This window comes from Ictalurus punctatus, chromosome 19 (genome assembly GCF_001660625.3).
Source record: "Ictalurus punctatus breed USDA103 chromosome 19, Coco_2.0, whole genome shotgun sequence".
Lineage (NCBI taxonomy): Eukaryota > Metazoa > Chordata > Actinopteri > Siluriformes > Ictaluridae > Ictalurus > Ictalurus punctatus.
This window is the reverse complement of record NC_030434.2, coordinates 782395-805000: the sequence shown is the minus strand read 5'-3', so window position 1 is coordinate 805000 and position 22606 is coordinate 782395. Positions and strand designations below refer to the sequence as shown.

General features: G+C 35.3%; 1 protein-coding gene and 1 long non-coding RNA gene across 2 annotated transcripts in view; one reads left to right on the top strand and one right to left on the bottom strand.

The window, feature by feature from the left end:
- The window catches only part of LOC108279549 (gastrula zinc finger protein XlCGF26.1), a 144624-nt gene that overhangs the window by 103267 nt on the left and 18751 nt on the right, over window positions 1-22606 (top strand). The gene's annotated exons all lie outside the window — the stretch shown is intronic.
- On the bottom strand, window positions 15016-22606 carry LOC128635419 (uncharacterized). Its single transcript, XR_008398394.1, has 2 exons — window positions 22523-22606; window positions 15016-17726 (listed from the first exon to the last, which is right to left on the bottom strand). It is a non-coding gene; the product is annotated as an uncharacterized LOC128635419 (long non-coding RNA).

The window sequence follows — 22606 nt, the reverse complement described above, 5'->3', positions numbered from 1 at the left end:
TTGCGGGGGAACCTGGAGCCTATCCCAGGAAGCATCAGGCACAAGGCGGGGTACACCCTGGACTGGGTGCCAGTCCATCGCAGGGCACAATCACATACACACTCACACACCCATTCATACACTACGGACACTTTAGGGAGGAGACACAATGCCTAATTTGAAAGAAACGGAATAGGTGAGGCGGAGGCAGACTGAATGACGAGGATAATTCAGAAAAGCTTGCAAACACATTATTAATGAAAAGATCCTCAAAGCATTTCAGACCCTTCTTTTCCCAAAAAGAGAATGTAGAATCCATAAAGGAGGGGGGAAAGAGGTGGTTATTACATATAGGTGCCATGGTTGAGGCCGAGATGGATTTAAAATTACGGCGAAACTGATAGAAAATTTTTACAGAGGTACATACTATTGGATTATCCGTGTATTGTGAAAGGGGTATAGGAAGGGAGGAGAACACCATAGCAGGGAGGGAGGTTGAAATACAAGACTTTGCTTCTAAGTGACACCATGGAAGAGAGGGGGGCCTGCACCCAGAGCACCAGTTTCTGAATATTAGCCACCCAATAATAATACATGAAATTGGGCAAGGAGAGGCCACCACTTAGTCGACTCTTTTGAAGTGAAAATTTGAAAACCCTGGGAGTTTTTCCGCCCATATAAAAGAGGAGATTAATTGGTCTATATTCTTGAAGAAAGATTTGGGTAAAAACAAAGCGACTGGAAAAGGTAGAGGAATTTTGGAAGATTGTTCATTTTTACCGTGTTTATTCTACGAAGAGGAGATAGTGGTAGAGCTGTCCATCTTTGAAAGGCTGACTTCATGTATGAAATTAAAGGTGTAAAATTCACCGCCATTAATGCAGAATAGGAACGGGTGACATTAACTCAGAGATATTTGAATTTTGAATCCTCCAAATGAAAAGGTATTTCAGTCCGTTTTATTTTTTGGGCAGATTGGGCAGATATATCCGGAAAATTTCCCAAAGTCATTTAATATTCGTATTATCTCTGGAATAGATGCAATTGGATCCACAACATAAAGTAGTAAGTCATCAGCATATAGGGCTAGTTTATGTTAAATTCCTTTGCGAATTATACCCTGAAATACAGGAAGAGTTCTAAGCGTTATCGAGAGAGGCTCAATTGCTATGGCAAAAAGTAAGGGAGACAGAGGACATCCCTGGTGCGTACCCCGTGACAAAGTAAAATAGTCAGATTTAGCATCGTTGGTATATATGGAAGCTTGCGGTTCCACATATAATAAACAGATCCATGATATTAGTCCATCCCCAAAGCCGAACCTCTTTAGCACCATAAAAATATATTCCCATTCTATCCTATCAAACGCCTTTTCTGCATCCAAAGAGATGACCACTTCAGAGGAGTTTCTGTTTTGTTTTGAATATAAAATACTAAGTAGAGTACAAATATTAGAAAAGGAATGCCGTCCTTTTATAAATCCGGTTTGCTCCTCTGAAATAATGCTAGGGAGAATCCCTGCTAAACGGGAGGCCAAAAGTTTGTCTAAAATCTTGACATCAACATTGAGGAGGCTAATAGGTCTGTACGAATTACATAATGTTGGGTCCTTCCCATCTTTAAGCAATAGAGTTATAGATGCTTGTCTCAATGTTTGTGGCAGCGTACCTAGTTTTAAGGATTCCTCAAATACAGCCAGAAGTAATGGGGCCAATGTAACATGAAATTTCTTATAAAATTCGGAAGGAAACCCGTCCGGGCCAGGTGATTTCTTAGATTGCAATGAATTGATTGAGTTAATGATCTCATCTAAGGTGATGGGGCTGTCAATTTCAGATGCCAATAGAGGGTCAACTTTGGGAAAATCAATATTTCTAAGAAAATGGTCCATGTTACCTGAATTGTCAGGAGCCCCAGCTGTGTATAAAGAGGAGTAAAAGCTTTTAAAAGTTTAATTAATTTCTACAGGATCCGAGGTTACTGCACCACTGGACTGCATAATCTGAGTAAGAGAGCGCGAAGCCGCTATGCAGTTGGTGAGCCAACAACCAACCGACATTTTCCCCATACTACATAATAATTGCCATGCGTATGTAACAAAGGTGAGCCTCTCCGCCTCACCTGTTGATAATAAATCGAACTCTGCCTGCAAATTAAGCCTTTGTTTATGCAGCTCACGGGTCGGGTTGAGAGCATATTGGTCATCAATAGTTTGAATATTATCAGATATCTCTTTTTCCTTATCCTTGCGTTACTTATTGGCATGAGCAGAATAAGAGATTATCTCTCCCTTTAAGAAGGCCTTTAGAGTTTCCCAAAGTAAAGAGTAAGAGATTGAATCAGTTTGATTAGTTAGAAGAAAATCATCTATCGAAGTAGAAATATACTTGCAAAATGCTGAATCGGATAAAAGTAGAGAATTAAGCCTCTATGGTGGACGAAAGGTGTGATGTGAAGGTAGAAGAATGTCAAGACTTAAAGGAGCGTGGTGTGAAATAACAATTGGTAGTTATTCAGATTTTACAACCCGAGAAATTAGAGAGTTATTAATAAAAGAAGTAATCAATGCAAGAAAAAGATTTACGTATGTGAGGAAAAAAAAGAATATTTTCTCACTGTGGGATTAAAATACCTCCACAGATCAATGTAACCATTCTGAACCGTAAACTCAGAGAACACCTTTGCCATTGCAGAGGGAGCCTTTGCAACAGCACTAGATTTGTCCAAAACTGGGTCAATAACACAGTTTAAATCTCCCCAAATATCAAGAGATGTGTGTTCAAAGCAGGAATTTTTGACAACAAATTCTGAGCAAAAGGAGCATTATCAAAATTCGGGGCATATACATTCACCAAAACTACTGGTGTTTGTAAAATTTTCCCTTCCACAATCACATATCTACCATTTACATCAGAAATAACTTTATCAAAAGAAAAGGGCACAGTCTTACTTATCAGGATAGAAACTCCCCTGGACCTGGAATCAAAATTGGAGTGGAACATATGCGATCTCCAGCGAGCTTGGAGTCTGCGTTGTTCCCTGAGACGGAGATGAGTTTCCTGAAGAAATGCAACGTCAGGTTTTTGTTGTTTTAAATGTGTCAAAATCTTGGATCTTTTAATGGGACCATTCAGACCTTTCACATTCCAACTTAGGAATCTGATCGAGCTTCAGGTATTTTCCATCCATTTAGATTAATACAGAATGGAGTACAGAGAGTTTAATATGAATGGGAAAGGGAAAGTTGAAAAGCTGAATATAGACTGGCGGGGAAGAGGAAGTGGCTCGTAGCAGGCTGGATAAGTGCTTCCTCTCCAGTGAAAATAAATATAAAGATCCCTCACACCGCAGAAAACTCCCCATTTTTCCCCAGAAGTGCATGATAAGATATCACACTTCTAGAGAAAACCATACACTAGCCGTATTTATAACCACGCGACGTCTGATTACTCAGCCATCATGGAGAGTGAGCAGCACAGCTATTTAGCGATGCCAAAGGTGGAGGAGGTGTTTGCGAACCACCTCTCTCCATCAACAGCAGGTACTTTATGGAGGCCAACTTTACCTTCTAAGCCATGTAAGGCCACCTATGCGTTGGTGGGCAAAGCCTATGAGGCAGCGGGTCTTGCTTGTGGGTCACTGCATACAATGGCAGTGTTGCAGGCCTAACAAGCAGACCTGCTGAGTGAGCTCGATACTGGGGATGGAATTAGGCCCGAGGCAGTGGCAGAGCTGCGCCGCGCCACAGATTTATCTCTCCGGGCGACCAAACATACACCCCGTCATATTGGCCGTTTAATGGGTAGCCTGGTTTTGGCGGAGAGGCACCTATGGCTCAACCTCTCAGGGATGGGGGACAAAGATAAGGTCTCCTTGCTGAGCGCCCCTGTTAAACCTTCTGGCCTGTTTGGCGGCGCGGTTAATGCCATCGCCGACAGGTTTCATGAGGCAAACCAGCAAACGGTGGCGTTCAGCCAGTTCCTTCCCCATCATGTTGAGTTTGCCCGGGCCTCCATGAGTGGAGCCTGGGCCAGCGCTAGTGTGAAGGAGGCGCAGAAGGCGAGTGTGGCGGCCTACCTTACCCCGTAGAAAGCCAGGGGGACCGGGCAGCCACAACCACAGCCTGCTAAGAGGCCTGATCTAAGAATGATCATAAAAGCAAAGCAGGCAAGGAAGGAAAAGTCCTGATGGGCCACGGAGGGACGTATCAGGGGAAATGAGGTTTTTAGGGCAGATATGAACCAGTGCTACTGTAGGGCCTGTCCTGGCCAAGGCCATCCCACGTTTTCAGCCTTATCTGGTCAGCGAGCAGTCACAGGGCGAAGGAAATCTGATGCTTTCCTTCCAACGAAATGTGGAAAAGCTAACATCACTGAAAGACCATGGGTTCTGTCTACCATAGAAAAGGTTTACCAGGTCCAGTTCAGAGCTCGACCCCCCTGGTTCAGAGGTGTGCTCACCACAGTTGTCAGCACAGAGCAGAGCCCAGTGTAAGCACAGGCAAGTTCCCTTTTGGACAAAGGGGCCATAGAACATGTACCCCTTTCTCTAAGGGAGGGAGGTTTTTACAGCCGTTATTTCCTGGTCCGCAAAAAAGATGGGAGTATGCGGCCAATTTTAGATCTGCATCACCTGAACCGTACTCTTCGGACATACAAGTTCAAGATGCTGACGCTCAAACTTATCGTGCCACAGATTCAGTCCAACTACTGGTTTGTGATGATAGATCTGAAAGATGTATATTTCCACATAGGAATATCGCCCAGTCACAGGAAGGTCCTGAGGTTTACGTTTGGAGACAACACACACCAATTTTGGGTTCTTCCCTTCGGGTTAGCTTTATCCCCTCACACCTTCACAAAGTGCATGGATGCTGCTCTGGCTCCCTTGCGACTCCAGGGCATCTGTGTACTAAACTACCTGGACGACTGGTTAATTCTAGCCCGATCCAGGGAACAGGCGGTTCAACATTGAGATAGTGTTCTCGCCCGCATAAGGAGCTTGGGGCTCAGGTTGAACCTCAAGAAAAGTATGCTTTCTCCACTGCAGAGGACAACTTTTCTAGGGGTTATATGGGATTCTACTATGATGAGGGTGTTTCTATCCCCAACACGCGTAGGATCAATCCTATCAACTTTGAGCAAGATAAAGCTAGGTCTGGGCATCCCCTCCTGTGTCTATGAGAGACTGTTGGGCCTTATGGCAGCACCAGCCAACGTCATACCGTTAAGCCTATTGCACATGAGACTGTTTCAGTGGTGGCTGAAAAGTCAGGGGTTTCATCTGAGGATGAAACCTCTGAGAGTAACCTCTGAGTGTCACGCAGCGATGCCTACTTGCTCTGAGTATTTGGAGGTGCTGCTGGCTCAAATTTTGCCTATTACCTGAAGACACTTAACATAGAAACAGATACTCACATATTTAATTGGAGCAAAAAAAGAAGACACCAGCCGTGAGTGAGAAGAAGCAAGGGTCCAGGTTTATTCGTTCCGTTCCACCATACAAGATCCCCACAGTTTGAGATGTCCCAAAATGCGATCTAAAAAAAACAGAGCTGAAGCTCTTCTATTTATACAGTGTTCTTAGGGTCAGGATGACCCAGACACCAATGTGTTTTAGAAAGAGTCCTCCCACAATAACATTATGTTTTAGAAAGGGCCTTCCCCGAACACCATTAGGTTTTCGAAAGAGGACTTTCCGAATACCATTAAGTTCGAAAGGGGAGAGAGAGAAAAAAATTTAGAGAGACCTTGGTCTCACTGTTATCTCGCGGGGGCAGCTTGACTCAGCTACCCTTATAAATGGCTCCTCATGGTTTTCTCTTAAAATTAAGGCCTTGCGAGACAAGAATCTTCACCATCTGAATTATGAGTAAGTTACATTTTTCTGTATTTCTGGTTTATAATTTATTTTCATATTTGCTCTATATCTCTATTTTATATATAGTTATACTGCTTGCAAAATGGTTTACTGTACTTCTTACTTCATAATATCATTGTATTACCCTTCTACTATCCTACATATCCTACTACTCTTTATTTTTATAAAGAGTATATATTTTATTATTTTATTACCCTTATAATATCTTAATACTCCTTTTTATTATTCTATAAAGTTATAATGTTGTGTGTGAGAGAGAGAGAGACAGAGAGAGTGTGTGTGTGTTATGTCTTCATGCCTGCCCTTGACTGTACAAGTGTGTGTGTGTTTGCACTCCCCAGCTCTTATACTTCTTTTTGACTAATAAACCAGAGCGTGTTATTCTTAAAAGATCTTAAAGTGTGAATCCAATTCGTCAATATCCGCCTAATACCGCTTCTGAGAGTCTAGGTGCCCGTCGTCATTTTTCCTTCTCTCCTTTACTGGAGGGGCTGGATTTGAATCTGACCATTCTTCCCTCTTCTCACCTGTCAGTCTGCCCTACTCTCAGTGGTCTCCTTATTTCACCTTTGCTGACTATCCCATGTCCCCAGGACATACCCCATTTTCTTCCCCCTACCGCTCTCCTCAAGATTATGCACCCACCAGTCCTGTGAATTATCAATAAAATTACATATTACTCATACTAGGTCTCCCTTATGTTTATTTCATGTCATTTTTATCCACAACAGTGCCCACAGTTTCTAGCCTCGGGTCACACTCTAGGGGCGTCTCTTTACCGCAAGACGATAATGACAGATGCGTCTCTCTTGGGCTGTGGTGCAGTCTTAAATGGCTGTCCAGCTTACGGTCTTTGGAGCGGCCTTCATCTGGATTGGCATATAAATTGGCTAGAGATGCGGGCCGTATTCCTAGCACTGAAATTCTTTCTTCCTCAGTTGAGAGGTCACCATGTGCTAATTGTGTCAGACAACACAGAGGTGGTCTCATATATTGACCACCAGGGAGGGTTACGTTCATGCCCCCTGTTCAGGCAGGGGCAACTAATCCTTCTCTGGGCAGAGAGAAAGTTTTTGTCAGTGAGTGCAATTTACATTCCGGGCAGCCGGAATGTAGGGGCAGACATCCTTTCGAGGCAGAGGCTGAGGCCCGAGGTGGGAGGCTCCATCCACAAGTGGTGGAGTCCATATGGCGGAGGTTCGGACAAGCGGAAGTGGATGTGTTCACCTCTGAGGAGACAACACACTGCCCGCTGAGGTTAACCCTCACATCTCCCGCACCATTGGGGCTGGACGCCATGGTGCACACATGACCGAGGTCACGTCTTTATGCTTTCCCCCCGATCGCTCTGCTCCCACAAGTTCTAGTGAGAGTTCACCAAGACCGTCTCCATCTGCTGCTAGTAGCACCTTATTTGCCAGCTCGAATATGGTTCTCAGAGATAATTCCCCTGCTCAATGGTATTCCTTGGGAGATTCCCATCCGTAGGGATCTACTGTCTCAAGCCGGAGGGCTGATTTATCACCCTCGGCCAGAACTATGGAAACTGTGGGTCTGACCCCTGAGGGGCACAAGCTCATAGATTCTGGTCTCACAACTGAGGTTGTAGAGACCATGTTAAATGCTAGAGCACCATCCACAAGGAAATTGTATGTGCTTTTTGTCTTAGACCCAGTGAACTGCGCAATAGCTACAGTCCTGGAGTTCTTACAACAACGTTTCTCTGCAGGGTTGGCTGCTTCTACAATCAGGGTTTACGTGGCCACCATTTTGGCCAGCCACGCCCCTGTTGATGGAGCCTCTGTGGGGCAACATCCTTTAACTTTGAGGTTCATGCGTGGTGTAAGACGGCTGAGGCCAATCTGCAGGCCGCGCATACCTTCCTGGGACCATTCTGTGGTCTTGAAAGGTCTGTCAGGGGCCCCATTTGAACCCTTAGAGTCAGACTCTGAGAAGCTTCTGACTCTAAAGGTAGCTCTTCTACTGGCCCTGACATCTCTCAAGCGAGTGGGAGATCTACAAGCTCTCTCTGTTGACCCTTCCTGCCTTGACTTTGCCCCTGGATTAGCCAAGGCGTTCCTGTATCCTAGGCTGGATTATATTCCTAAAGTGCTTACATCGGCTGCCCACCCTGTGGTGCTGCAGGCTTTCTACCCTCCGTCTTTCCTCACACTGGAACAAGAGAGGATGCACCTGCTGTGTCCAGTAAAGGCTCTCTGTATATATATATATATATATATATATATATATATATATATATATATATATATGCATATATATATATATATATATATATATATATATATATATATATATATATATATATATATATATATATATATATATATATATGCATATATATATATATATATATATATATATATATATATATATATATGCATATATATATATATATATATATATATATATATGCATATATATATATATATATATATATATATATATATATATATATATGCATATATATATATATATATATATATGCATATATATATATATATATATATATATATATATATATATATGCATATATATGCATATATATATATATATATATGCATATATATGCATATATATATATATATATATATATATGCATATATATATATATATATATATATGCATATATATATATATATATATATATATATATATATATATATATATGCATATATATATATATATATATATATGCATATATATATATATATATATATATATATATATGCATATATATGCATATATATATATATATATATATATATATATATATGCATATATATATATATATATATATATATGCATATATATATATATATATATATATATATATATATATGCATATATGCATATATGCATATATATATATATATATATATATGCATATATATATATATATATATATATGCATATATATGCATATATGCATATATATATATATATGCATATATATATATATATATATATATATATATATATGCATATATATATATATATATATATATATATATATATATATATATATGCATATATATATATATATGCATATATATATATATATATATATATATGCATATATATATATATATATATATATATATATATGCATATATGCATATATGCATATATATATATATATATATATATGCATATATATATATATATATATATATGCATATATATGCATATATGCATATATATATATATATGCATATATATATATATATATATATATATATATATATATATATGCATATATATATATATATATATATATATATATGCATATATATATATATATATATATATATATATATATATATATATATATATGCATATATATATATATATATATATATATATATATGCATATATATGCATATATATATATATATATATATATATATATATATATATGCATATATATATATATATATATATATATATGCATATATATATATATATATATATATATATATGCATATATGCATATATGCATATATATATATATATATATATATATGCATATATATATATATATATATATGCATATATATGCATATATGCATATATATATATATATGCATATATATATATATATATATATATATATATATGCATATATATATATATATATATATATATATATATATATATATATATATGCATATATATATATATATGCATATATATATATATATATATATATGCATATATATATATATATATATATATATATATATATGCATATATGCATATATGCATATATATATATATATATATATATGCATATATATATATATATATATATATATGCATATATATGCATATATGCATATATATATATATATATATATATATATATATGCATATATATATATATATATATATATATATATATATATATATATATATATATATATATATATATATATATGCATATATATATGCATATATATATATATATATATATATATATATATATATATATATATATATATATGCATATATATATATATATATATGCATATATATATATATATATATATATATGCATATATATATATATATATATATATATATATATATATATATGCATATATATATATATATATATATATATATATATATATATATATATATATATATGCATATATATATATATATATATATATATATATATATATATATATATGCATATATATATATATATATATATATATATATATATATATATATATATATATATATATATATATATATATATATATATGCATATATATATCTCTGCAGGGTTGGCTGCTATATATATATATATATATATATATATATATATATATATATATATATATATATATATATATATATATATATATATATGCATATGCATATATATATATATGCATATATATATATATATATATATATATATATGCATATATATATATATATGCATATATATATATATATATGCATATGCATATATATATATATATATGCATATATATATATATATGCATATGCATATATATATATATATATGCATATATATATATATATGCATATATATATATATGCATATATATATATATATATATGCATATGCATATATATATATATATATATATATGCATATGCATATATATATATGCATATGCATATATATATATATATATGCATATATATATATATATGCATATATATATATATGCATATGCATATATATATATATGCATATATATATATATATGCATATATATATATATATATGCATATGCATATATATATATATGCATATATATATATATATATATGCATATGCATATATATATATATATATATATGCATATATATATATGCATATGCATATATATATATATATATGCATATATATATATATATGCATATATATATATATGCATATGCATATATATATGCATATATATATATATGCATATGCATATATATATGCATATGCATATATATATGCATATATATATATATGCATATGCATATATATATGCATATGCATATATATATGCATATGCATATATATATGCATATGCATATATATATATATGCATATATATATGCATATGCATATATATATGCATATGCATATATATATATATGCATATATATATGCATATGCATATATATATATATGCATATATATATATATATGCATATGCATATATATATATGCATATGCATATATATATATATATATGCATATATATATATATATGCATATATATATATATGCATATGCATATATATATGCATATGCATATATATATGCATATATATATGCATATATATATGCATATGCATATATATATGCATATATATATATATATATATATATATATATATATATATATATATATATATATGCATATATATATATATATATATATATATATATATATATATATATATGCATATATATATGCATATATATATATATGCATATGCATATATATATGCATATGCATATATATATGCATATGCATATATATATGCATATATATATATATATATATATATATATATATATATATATATATATATATATATATATATGCATATATATATATATGCATATGCATATATATATGCATATATATATATATATATATATATGCATATATATATATATATATATATATATGCATATGCATATATATATATATATATATGCATATGCATATGCATATATATATATATATATATATATATGCATATGCATATGCATATATATATATATATATATATATATATATATATATATATATATATATATATATGCATATGCATATGCATATGCATATATATATATATATATATATATATATGCATATGCATATATATATGCATATATATATATATGCATATGCATATATATATGCATATGCATATATATATGCATATATATATATATATATATATATATATATATATATATGCATATATATATATATGCATATGCATATATATATGCATATATATATATATATATATATATATGCATATATATATATATATATATATATATATGCATATGCATATATATATATATGCATATATATATGCATATGCATATATATATATATATATATATATATATATATATATATATGCATATGCATATATATATGCATATATATATATATGCATATGCATATATATATGCATATGCATATATATATGCATATATATATATATATATATATATATATATATATATATATATATATATATATGCATATATATATATATGCATATATATATGCATATATATATATATATATATATGCATATGCATATATATATATATATATATATATGCATATGCATATATATATATATATATATATGCATATGCATATGCATATATATATATATATATATATATATGCATATGCATATATATATATATATATATATATATATATGCATATGCATATATATATATATATATATATGCATATGCATATGCATATATATATATATATATATATATATATATGCATATGCATATATATATATATATATATATATATATATATATATATATATATATATATATATATATATATATATATATGCATATGCATATGCATATGCATATATATATATATATATATATATATATATATATATATATGCATATGCATATATATATATATATATATATATATATATATATATATATATATATATATATATATATATATACATACACACACACACACACACACACACACATATACATACACACACACACAAGAATAGTCTTAATAACTCTAAGGGAGAGTTGTAAAATCAGATAATAAAACACGCTTATCGTACACAACCCTGAACCTTTTAAACTGTGATTTGTTTCTCAAATGAAAGCCCTTTTTGTCTCTTACGATTTGGTTATGCATGGTTACGAGTTGACCGGTTTGATCCGGATTTTTCCCTTGCTCATCCACCAGGTCTGTCAGTGATTTCAAATGGACAATTTCAGAATTGATACAATTTAAAGTAATGCCTTTAGCTTTCATAGTTGTTTTTCCTTTTACAGTTTTGTAACCATAGGTTTACACCTTCCTTACTTTTAAAAATAACGCTGTCGGTGTGTGTGCAAACAACCAATTCAAGCGATCCATCAAATTGTACAGTTCATGTGGGTTTAAATGCTCAGGAAAGTCAAAGTCTTTCAGAAAGTTTAACACGCACTTGTCGTTTTTCTTCATTTCAATACACTCATGTTCCGACATCAATGTGTCTTGCAAATGCTTCATTTTCTCCATCGATTTTTGACAGACATCTCCGAAGGTAGCTTTGGATGAGCTAAGAGGATGCAGAGTCATTGAGGGAAAAACACTTTTCACACCCGGGATAAAAACATCCAAGGAACTCAAAAGCCTTACATTTTTGTCCATCTTCACAGTAGCCATCTACGTAATAGTTACCAAACCTGACTTCACCTTCGTTCAACATGTGTCGAATGGGTAGGTTTTGCATGTTAGAAATGTATTCGAGCCATTGTATGGAAGGTGTTGATAAAGATTTCTGTCTGGTGAAGTAATTATCAAGCGGCGGAATAGCTAAAGTGTCTTTACGCAGGAACTTTGTTCTAAAGATTTTCATGCACACAGATGTGATTGTTATGCATTTAAAAGGATCGACCTTTGTACTTTTCAGAATTTCATCTCTGAAGGCTAAACAGTCCTTTCTCAAGACGTCTACGTTGTTCACACATTATTCGGCCATCTCTTTCTTGAAATCAAAGACTTTTCAGAAACCGTTCTGTACCACTTAAAGAATTCTTCTCCATCCTTAAGCATCATGCCATCTACACCGTAAAACTTAGACTCAGGATACTGTCCTACATAATCCTGATGTTCTACAGTGTTCCAGCCTTTCTTGGTTTCTGAAAAAAGCCCATGGCTTTCGGGATGCTGTTCAACTTCATGGGTAAGAACGATAGGCCATCAATGTAGGACTGGCAAAATTCTGCATCGATGAAACATAAAATTTTACCGCAGTGCGCTATGATTTCGGGCGTGATTCCTTCTTTCCCTAAATGATATAAAAAAAAAGGTATGAATCGAACCCTTTAGCATTATGCACGATAAACGTATAACCCTTGTATGTATTACAATGAAACTTCTAAAGAAGGCACTGATGCAATCATCCCCTTCAGCCACCCACTCCTCTCCCTCAAAATCAATACAGCATATAATCGCATTTATGTTTCCATAAAACGTCAAACCCCGAGTGACATGACTCGTTTCTAAAAGTCCGGTGATACTTTTAACCCGATGATAGTGGTTGCCATGCAAAAACAAGTAAATCGTTTTTCATGGGGAGTTTTGCTAGTTTGGGGGGAAAAAAAAAAAAAAAGTATCCTGCTTTGCTGGCAGAAGTGTGTACTATTACGATTTTACAATTCAAATGTCTCTCAAATCTCAATACGTCAGCAAAGCTGACATCATGTAATTGTCCAGCGATTTGTTCAGTTTCAAAATCGTTTTTTTTTTTTTTTTTTTTCCACAGTTCAAAAGTTGGTTAACGCACAAGGCAAAACATGTCTCTGTTGTGAAAAATGTGTAGATTCTTCATTTTCTTCTGTATGGTTTCTGATTTGAATATACAGTGCATCCGGAAAGTATTTACAGCACTTCACTCTTTCCACATTTTGTTATGTTGCAGCTTTATTCCTAAATGGATTAATTCATTATTTTCCTCAAAATTCTACAAACAATACCCCATAATGACAATGTGAAAGTAGTTTGTTTGAAATCTTTGCAAATTTATTAAAAATAAAAACCAACAAAAGCATACGTACATAAGTATTAACAGCCTTTGCTCAATACTTTGTTGAAGCACCTTTGGCACCAATTACAGCCTCAAGTATTTTTGAGTATGATGCTGCAAGTTAGCACACCTATTTTTTGTCAATTTCTCCCATTCTTCTTTGCAGGACCTCTCAAGCTCCATCAGGTTGGATGGGGAGTGCTGGTGCACAGCCATTTTCAGAGCTCTCCAGAGATATTCAAGCGGGTTCAAGTCTGGGCTCTGGCTGGGACACTCAAGGACATACACAGAGTTGTCCTGTAGCCAGTCCTTTGTTATCTTGGCTGTGTGCTTAGGGTCATTGTCCTGGTGGAAGATGAACCTTCACACCAGTCTGAGGTACAGAGCACTCTGGAACAGGTTTTCATCAAGGATGTCTCTGTACATTGCTGCATTTATCTTTCCGTCGATCCTGACTAGTCTCCCAGTTCCTGCCGCTGAAAAACATCCCCACAACATGATGCTGCCATCACCATGCTTCACTGTAGGGATGGTATTGTCCAGGTGATGACTGGTGCCTGGTTTCCTCCAGACATGACACTTGCCATTCAGGCCAAAGAGTTCAATCTTTGTCTTGGTCTGAGAGTCCTTCAGGTGCCTTTTGCCAAACTCCAGGTGGGCAATCATGTGCCTTTTACTGAGGAGTGGCTTCCGTCTGGCCACTCTACCATACAGGCCTGATTGGTTTAGTGCTGCAGAGATGGTTGTTCTTCTGGAAGGTTCTCCTCTCTCCACAGAGACATGCTGGAGCTCTGTCAGAGTGACCATTAGGTTTTTGGTCACCTGAATTTACCACAGATGGACTCCAATCAAGTTGTATAAACATCTTAAGGATGATCAGTGGAAACAGGATGCACCTGAGCTCAATTTTGAGTGTCATGGAAAAGGCTGTGAATACTTATGTACATGTGCTTTTTTTTGTTTTATATTTTTAATAAATTTGCTAAAATTTCAAACAAACCTCTATCATGTTGTCATTATGGAGTATTGTTTGTAGAATTTTGAGGAAAATAATGAATTTAATCCATTTTGGAAAAAGGATGTAACGTAACGAATGTGGAAAAAGTGAAGTGCTGTGAATACTTTCCGGATGCACTGTATGGCCTGTTTTCCTTCTAATTGCACCACCCCGAGGTGGTCGAACGATTTGTATGACTATTTCAAGAGTATTATCCTTAAAAATTTTGCGTTTACTCTAAATTGCATTTACAAACATTGTCAGAAAAGAATGCAAATCAATGACACCATTGTCTAGTTGAACGTGTGATGAAACATTGATCGTATCACCTGATTTAAAAAGGTGACGACATCCTCAGAAGTAATTAAATTATTAGCGATTTCAATCCCGCTGTTTAAAATCTCTAAAACATAATTATAAAAATCTGCAAAAGCTGTTGACATTAGCGATCAAAGAAAAATTCACTCTCCTCCTAATCTCAGTGTTGCTGAATCTTTCATGCTTAATTATTCTAATATTAGGATCTAACCCATCACCATCGTGCACATCTTGGATATCAGGCAATTCCATGTTTTCCATTGGACAGTTGGACTCATTATCGTTTCCCGAATTTTGTGGAATATTGGCAGGGGATTCGATTAAGTTAACCAGACTGTCATTTATCCTCATAAGACTTTGATTAAGTTCGTATAACATATCATGGGACGATAACGGTCTAGGTTCCTGAGCGATTTCTGGAGTTGAGATGATATTGTGATCAGGAGATAATGCCATATTTTCATTGAGTTGATTCACTGCATCTATTAAACAAGGATGTATCTGCATAAATTGTCTTTGTTCATTTAGGTTATTTTGTAACTAACAGACATTGATTTAATTTGAAAAATATGTCGTACGATGTCACTGGGGTTCTTGATACAGTTTGGCTGGAATTTCGGCTGGGATTATCATTGAGTATTGCTCTGATCTGACGATCTTATATTTTCATTCAACTGGTTGACTGCATCATTGTTTAATTGTACGAAATGACCGTGTTTATTTAAGTTAATTGTAACGCTAACAGACATTGATTTAATTTAGAAAATATGTCGTATGGCATCACTGGTGTGTTTGTTATGTTGTAATTTGGACTCTGAATAGTGCTCTCTTGACTAACAACCTGGTGTGATGGAATTAAACTTTCATTCAGCCGGTTGATCGCTTCAGTTACACATGGGTTCAGAGTTGTGTACGGATCATAATGTAACAGACCATTTGAAGAACTCTGGTTTCCATCATAACACAAATTATAGAGTAATGGAGTATTTTCGGTTCTCATTTTTTTAGGCTCTGTATCTGAACTGCATTTCGGTCGGTTCTGCACCATATCTATCATACAATTTTCTAACCAACTTTATGTTCACTGTGAGGCATTTATTCAAATTTTCAAGTATATTGTACAGTAAAGGGACAAATTCCGTACCTCAATCAGATTCAAATGTATTATCAAGCTGTCCAAAGTTTTCCAGTAAAGCAGTCTTTACTCTGAAGAATTCATGCTACGCTGTGAAGATCTCCTCTGATTCGAGGTCGAGTTGAATGTCAGCTTCCAAGTTGAATTCCTCTTGTTCTTCTATAGCACCACCATTTTCAAAATCACTAGTCTCTATAAGTCACAGAACATATGAGAAAGCTTTTATTGCCGGGGACAAATAGAAGGTAAAATATACACTAACCAGTGATGCTGCAGCAATGTGCAACTGAGGACTTGCAGGTTATAAACTGCTACACAGTGGTCCAGATTCGATAAGGAGGTGGGGATGTGTGTCAGCATCCACAGGAGACAAGAGAAAGGTAAAAGTAATTGGCTTTACTTATATAAAAGAACAAACATAATATAATTATACAATCATGTGCATGAAATGGCTCAAGGTCACTTTCAAACTTTACTTCCTTTTAATTAGACTATTATATGAATTATGAAATTGGACTCACCCCTTTGTGCCCCATAGGTCTGCATTAGCTGATGTCACCAAACTGTGGACCACAAGAGCAGAGTCTGCCATTTATGACAGAGCAGAAATTGAACACAGATGAAAGCTTCACGTCATAATTGATGACATTATTACAGGAAACCAACACAATGGCGGTTGGCATCACTGGGTTGTGACTGAAGCCATGATGGTCTGAAATGGCATAGAGGCCAGAAGTGACTCAAATATGGAGGAAAACATAGATGGTGGGGAAAATGGAAGAAACTAAAATAGCAAGTGGACTTTAGTTGAAAAGTGCAAAAGAAGGAAAGATTGGAGTCAAACATCAGGTACAGAAAGTGAGAAAGATGATATCCAGTCTATAAGAAGAAAAGAGTATTATAAGGTTTTGGTGAAGTTTGTTAGAAGGTGTAAATAATGCGAATCCTTTAAGATTTACAAAAACATTTAAAGAAACCATTGCGTCAGGTTACGAAGTTGGGTACAGATGCAAGTGGGGATTTTCAAACATTTAATAACAAATAAACAAAATACAAAAGACTCTACAACAAACATATAAAACACTGTGGCAAGAACTAAACACGGCAGGATAGACAAAAGCATAGAAAGTCGACAATGTGACACAAGGAAGCAGTGCAAAACAGTGGCTATATATAAGCGTGCTCGTTAAACAGGAAGTGACTACAGGTGCAGGTGATCATGTGACTGAAGTGTGTGGTGCAGTGGCTGCTGAGAACTGGAGTCCAGAGTTCCTTCCCTGATACATGACACATTGGAAACACTGAAAGTGCTAAGATGTTGCAAAATGGTAAAATGATCCTATTCTGTAAATACATCAACAACAAAAGGCAGCTTTAGGGATAAAGACCTTATTAGGAAAAAATTAACATGTAATGTTAGGGGAGGAAAGAAATGGATGAGAGGAGTAATCACAGGAATACCTACTAATGTTTCTATTGATACAATTAAGAAAAGCTTGTCAGGAGCAAACGTGATGGATGCAAGCAGACTGAAATATACTTGAAACAAGGAGAAGATGGGTAGCCTATCAATGATGTTACATTTTGATGAGCAAAAGTTGCCAGATTTTTATGAGTTATGAGATACACAGTTCGACCATATATCCCACCCCCACTGAGATGCTTCAAGTGTCAGAAGTATGTTCATGTGCCAAAAGAATGTAGAGAAAAACAGAGATGTGTAAGGTGGGGGGATGGGGACCATGAATATGGAAAGAGTTTGGAAGGTACCAAGCCAAAATGCTGCAAGTGTGGGGGAGAATATAGCATGGGATACAGAGGATGTCATGTAAGGAACAATGCTACTAAGGTACAAATTGTTAAGATAACAGAAGGATTAACATATGCCGAAGCAATCAAAGGATTTCAGATGTCAGAAAAGAAAGAAGTAGAGAAGATAGATGCAGTCCCGAGGATGTGAAACAAATGCCTGAACCAAGAAAAGGCAAATGAAAATAATATCATGGCAGATAAGTTGGCATTAATTACTTTTATTGCTGAAGTGAACTGCTCGGCCTAAAGTGTGTAGAACAGAAAAAATAAAAATAATCATAAGAGCAGCAGATAAGTATTTGAATGTAGATGGAGTAACAGTTGATCAGATAAATAAAAAGTTAAAAATGCAAGTTACTAATACCCAGACTGCACATGGAGGCTCATAATGGTGATGATTATCTTGCATTGGAATAGAAGAAGCTTAATATCAAATGGGCAAGAATTTAAAATATATAGATAATTTCAAGACTAAACCTCATATAATATGTGTACAAGAATCTTGGTTAAAATCATATTTAAACTTTGTGGTTCAAGGGTATTTGGCAGTGCGCAAAGATAGGATTAAAGAAATGAAGGGGAGTAGTAACTTTTATTAAACAATGAGTAACATACTGGGAGGTGGGTGTGAATGAGGAATTTGAATTGGTAGTGGTTGAAGTATGAGTTGGAAATCAGTGTATAAGGGTACATTTTTTTATAATCTGTGTAAAAGATTAAATAAGGACTTAATTAAAAACATTGGAGGAGAAGGAAACTTTACATTAGTGTGGACTTTAATGCACACAGTACATTGTGGGGAAGTGAATATAGTGATCAAAATGGGAATGCTGTAAAACAAATGTTAGATTGTAATGATCTGGTGTGTCATAATGATGGAAGTAAGCTCTGCTTCAGCACCACAAGTGTTTTGGAAAGCACAGAAGCACATGGCTATGAGGCGGCGCGGCAGAAACACACACAGCTAGTTCGAACTCGGAGTTCGATGGAGTAAAATGCGAAGTTGGAGGCTCCTGCTGATTTCAATTATAATTGTAATTAATTAGCGCTTTTTGGTCATATGGTATATTTTGACTTATTCTACTTCTTTTCCTTGTTTACACTTTTACCTTTGTGGCTCGTTAAATGTCTGGAAAGAACACGAAAACCCATGGTAGCATTCAGACACAACTGAGGCCTAGGGTGCGCGCCGCGAGCGAGCCCCCTTCTCCCCCTGAATCCACGTTGCCGAGCAGTGATCCTGACTTCGCCGCACTCAAGCTTGAGTTGCTGGCTTCACTGAGGAAGGACATTGCCAATATTTTTAAAAAGGAGTTCCAGGAGATTCTCAGGGATGCACTGTCTACTATCCAGCTTGACCTGCAGGCCGTGAAAACACAGCAGGCTAGTGATAAAGTTGCTACCAAGGCTACCATATCAACACGGAAAGGTACTGTTGGGGAAATGGAGCACACGGCCTCCGGTTGCACCAATGACATAGTTCACATGAAGACTACTATCGAGTCTCTCACTGCGACCGTGACTCAATTAGAGAATAAATGTGAGGATTTGGAGTCGAGGTCATGGCGCAATAACGTTAGGGTAGTGGGAGTTCCAGAGGGCGCTGACACCTGTACAACCGCTGCTGTAGCGGCCTTGTTAAAAGAGGCGTTTGGTCTGGAGAAGGAGCCGGTTCTGGACCGGTCCCACCGGACCCTTCACCCGAAACCCAAGCCTGGTGAACGACCACGAGCTATTGTGTGCAGATTCCACTATCACAGTGACTGTGCTGACATTTTACGCCGTGCGAGAGAGATCCAGTGGATTAAAATGATGGATTTGACCATCTCCGTTTTCCCTGACTACACATCCAAGACAGCCCGGGCCTGGGCCGCGTTTAACGAGGTTCGGCATCAACTTCGTGGTATTGAGGGCGCTCGCTATGGAATACTTCACCCAGCTCGGCTTCGCATTACATATAACGGTGTCCAGAAGGACTTTATTTCAGCGGAGGAAGCAGGAGACTATGTTAAACTCTTGATATCGGGGTTAACTGCATCACCTATGTAGTGGAGTATTTTTTTTTACTTTTCTTTTATTATTTTTTTGCACTCAGCCTTCCAGCTCTACAGAATTCGGATTCTTATTGAAGATATTGTCGAGGAATTACTTCGTCTAGATTTTGCGGTCTCACTCCTCTTAAATCTACTCCTGTATTAATGTGCTTCTCTGTTTTGTTGCTCTGACTGGATTAGAGTTTCTATTTATTTAATTTTATTAGTGTTATTTCCTCAACTTTACATGCTACACTGTTATATTTTTTGTTACAAATCTTTAAAAGGTAAGGACATTATATTTGTTAATGTGTGCAGACTATTTATCAGATTTTACGTCAGTAGGGGTCTTTTCTCTTACTGGAATTTTTTTTTTGTTTAGGTAATTTAGTTTCTTTGTTCAGCATACTCTTTGAGTTGTTTTCACCTTGTGGACAACTCTTGGTGGCAAACACTGCTGTCTCCCTTGTTTTATGTAGACTTTGGGTGTGTGTTTGGGGGGGTTGGGGGGAGGTCCCACTTCGGCTCTAATTGGCTATTTATATTCCTGTGGTTTACTTTATTTAAATGGTTAGTAGTAATATGGATAGGCACGCCTTTAAGATTTATTAGTTGGAACGTCAGAGGTATGGGTAATCCTGTCAAGAGATCTAAGGTTTTTACACATTTGAAATGTTTAAACGCCAATATAGTATTTTTACAGGATACGCACCTACGTATTAAATATCATCAAAGGTTACACTGCCCTTGGGTGAGTCAAGTCTTCCACTCGAACTTTAATTCAAAAGCAGGAGGGGTCGCTATTTTAATTGACAAAAGGTTACAGTTTTCGGCCACTAACGTTATCGCTGATGTGAACGGTAGATATATTATAGTTGCCGGTACTCTAATGCAAAGACAGGTATTGTTGGTAAATGTATATGCTCCAAACTTTGATGATGTGGAATTTGCTAATAGAATGTTGAGCAATCTCCCTTTCTTAAATACTCACCTGTTGATTTTCGGTGGGGATTTTAACTGTGTAATTGACCCAAACTTAGATCGGCCTAATCCCCATACTCTGAATCAATCTGCAATGTCTAAAATATTTTCCGATTTTATGTGTCAGAATGGTCTCGTTGATCCGTGGAGATCCTGTAACCCCTTTCTTAAAAAGTTTTCTTTCTTCTCCCAGGTGCATCATTCCTATTCGAGGACTGATTATTTTTTTTATAGACAGCACTCTTGATTCTTGTGTAGTTTCTTCTGACTATTTGGGTATTGTAATTTCTGACCATGCGCCTCGTCACAAATTGTGACGGTGCAGAGATAAGGCGGATGCAAGCGCAGGATGAACAGTGTTTATTTAGAAGACAGACAGGCAGACAAATCCAAAACGTGATCCAAGACGTAATTCATAAACAGGCAAGAGGTCAGGCGATTGGCAAACAGGTATACACGGGGCTAGGCAGGAATCTAGGTCGATAACCAAAACAAGAAACAAACTATGACGAATGACCTGTGACTAACGTATTACTTCGTATTACTTCGTATTACTTAATCTTCCGCGTTGTGTGCCGGGAAGCGCGCGGTATATATGCGGACATGATTACCCTCGCAACTGCTAACAGTTGAGGGTAA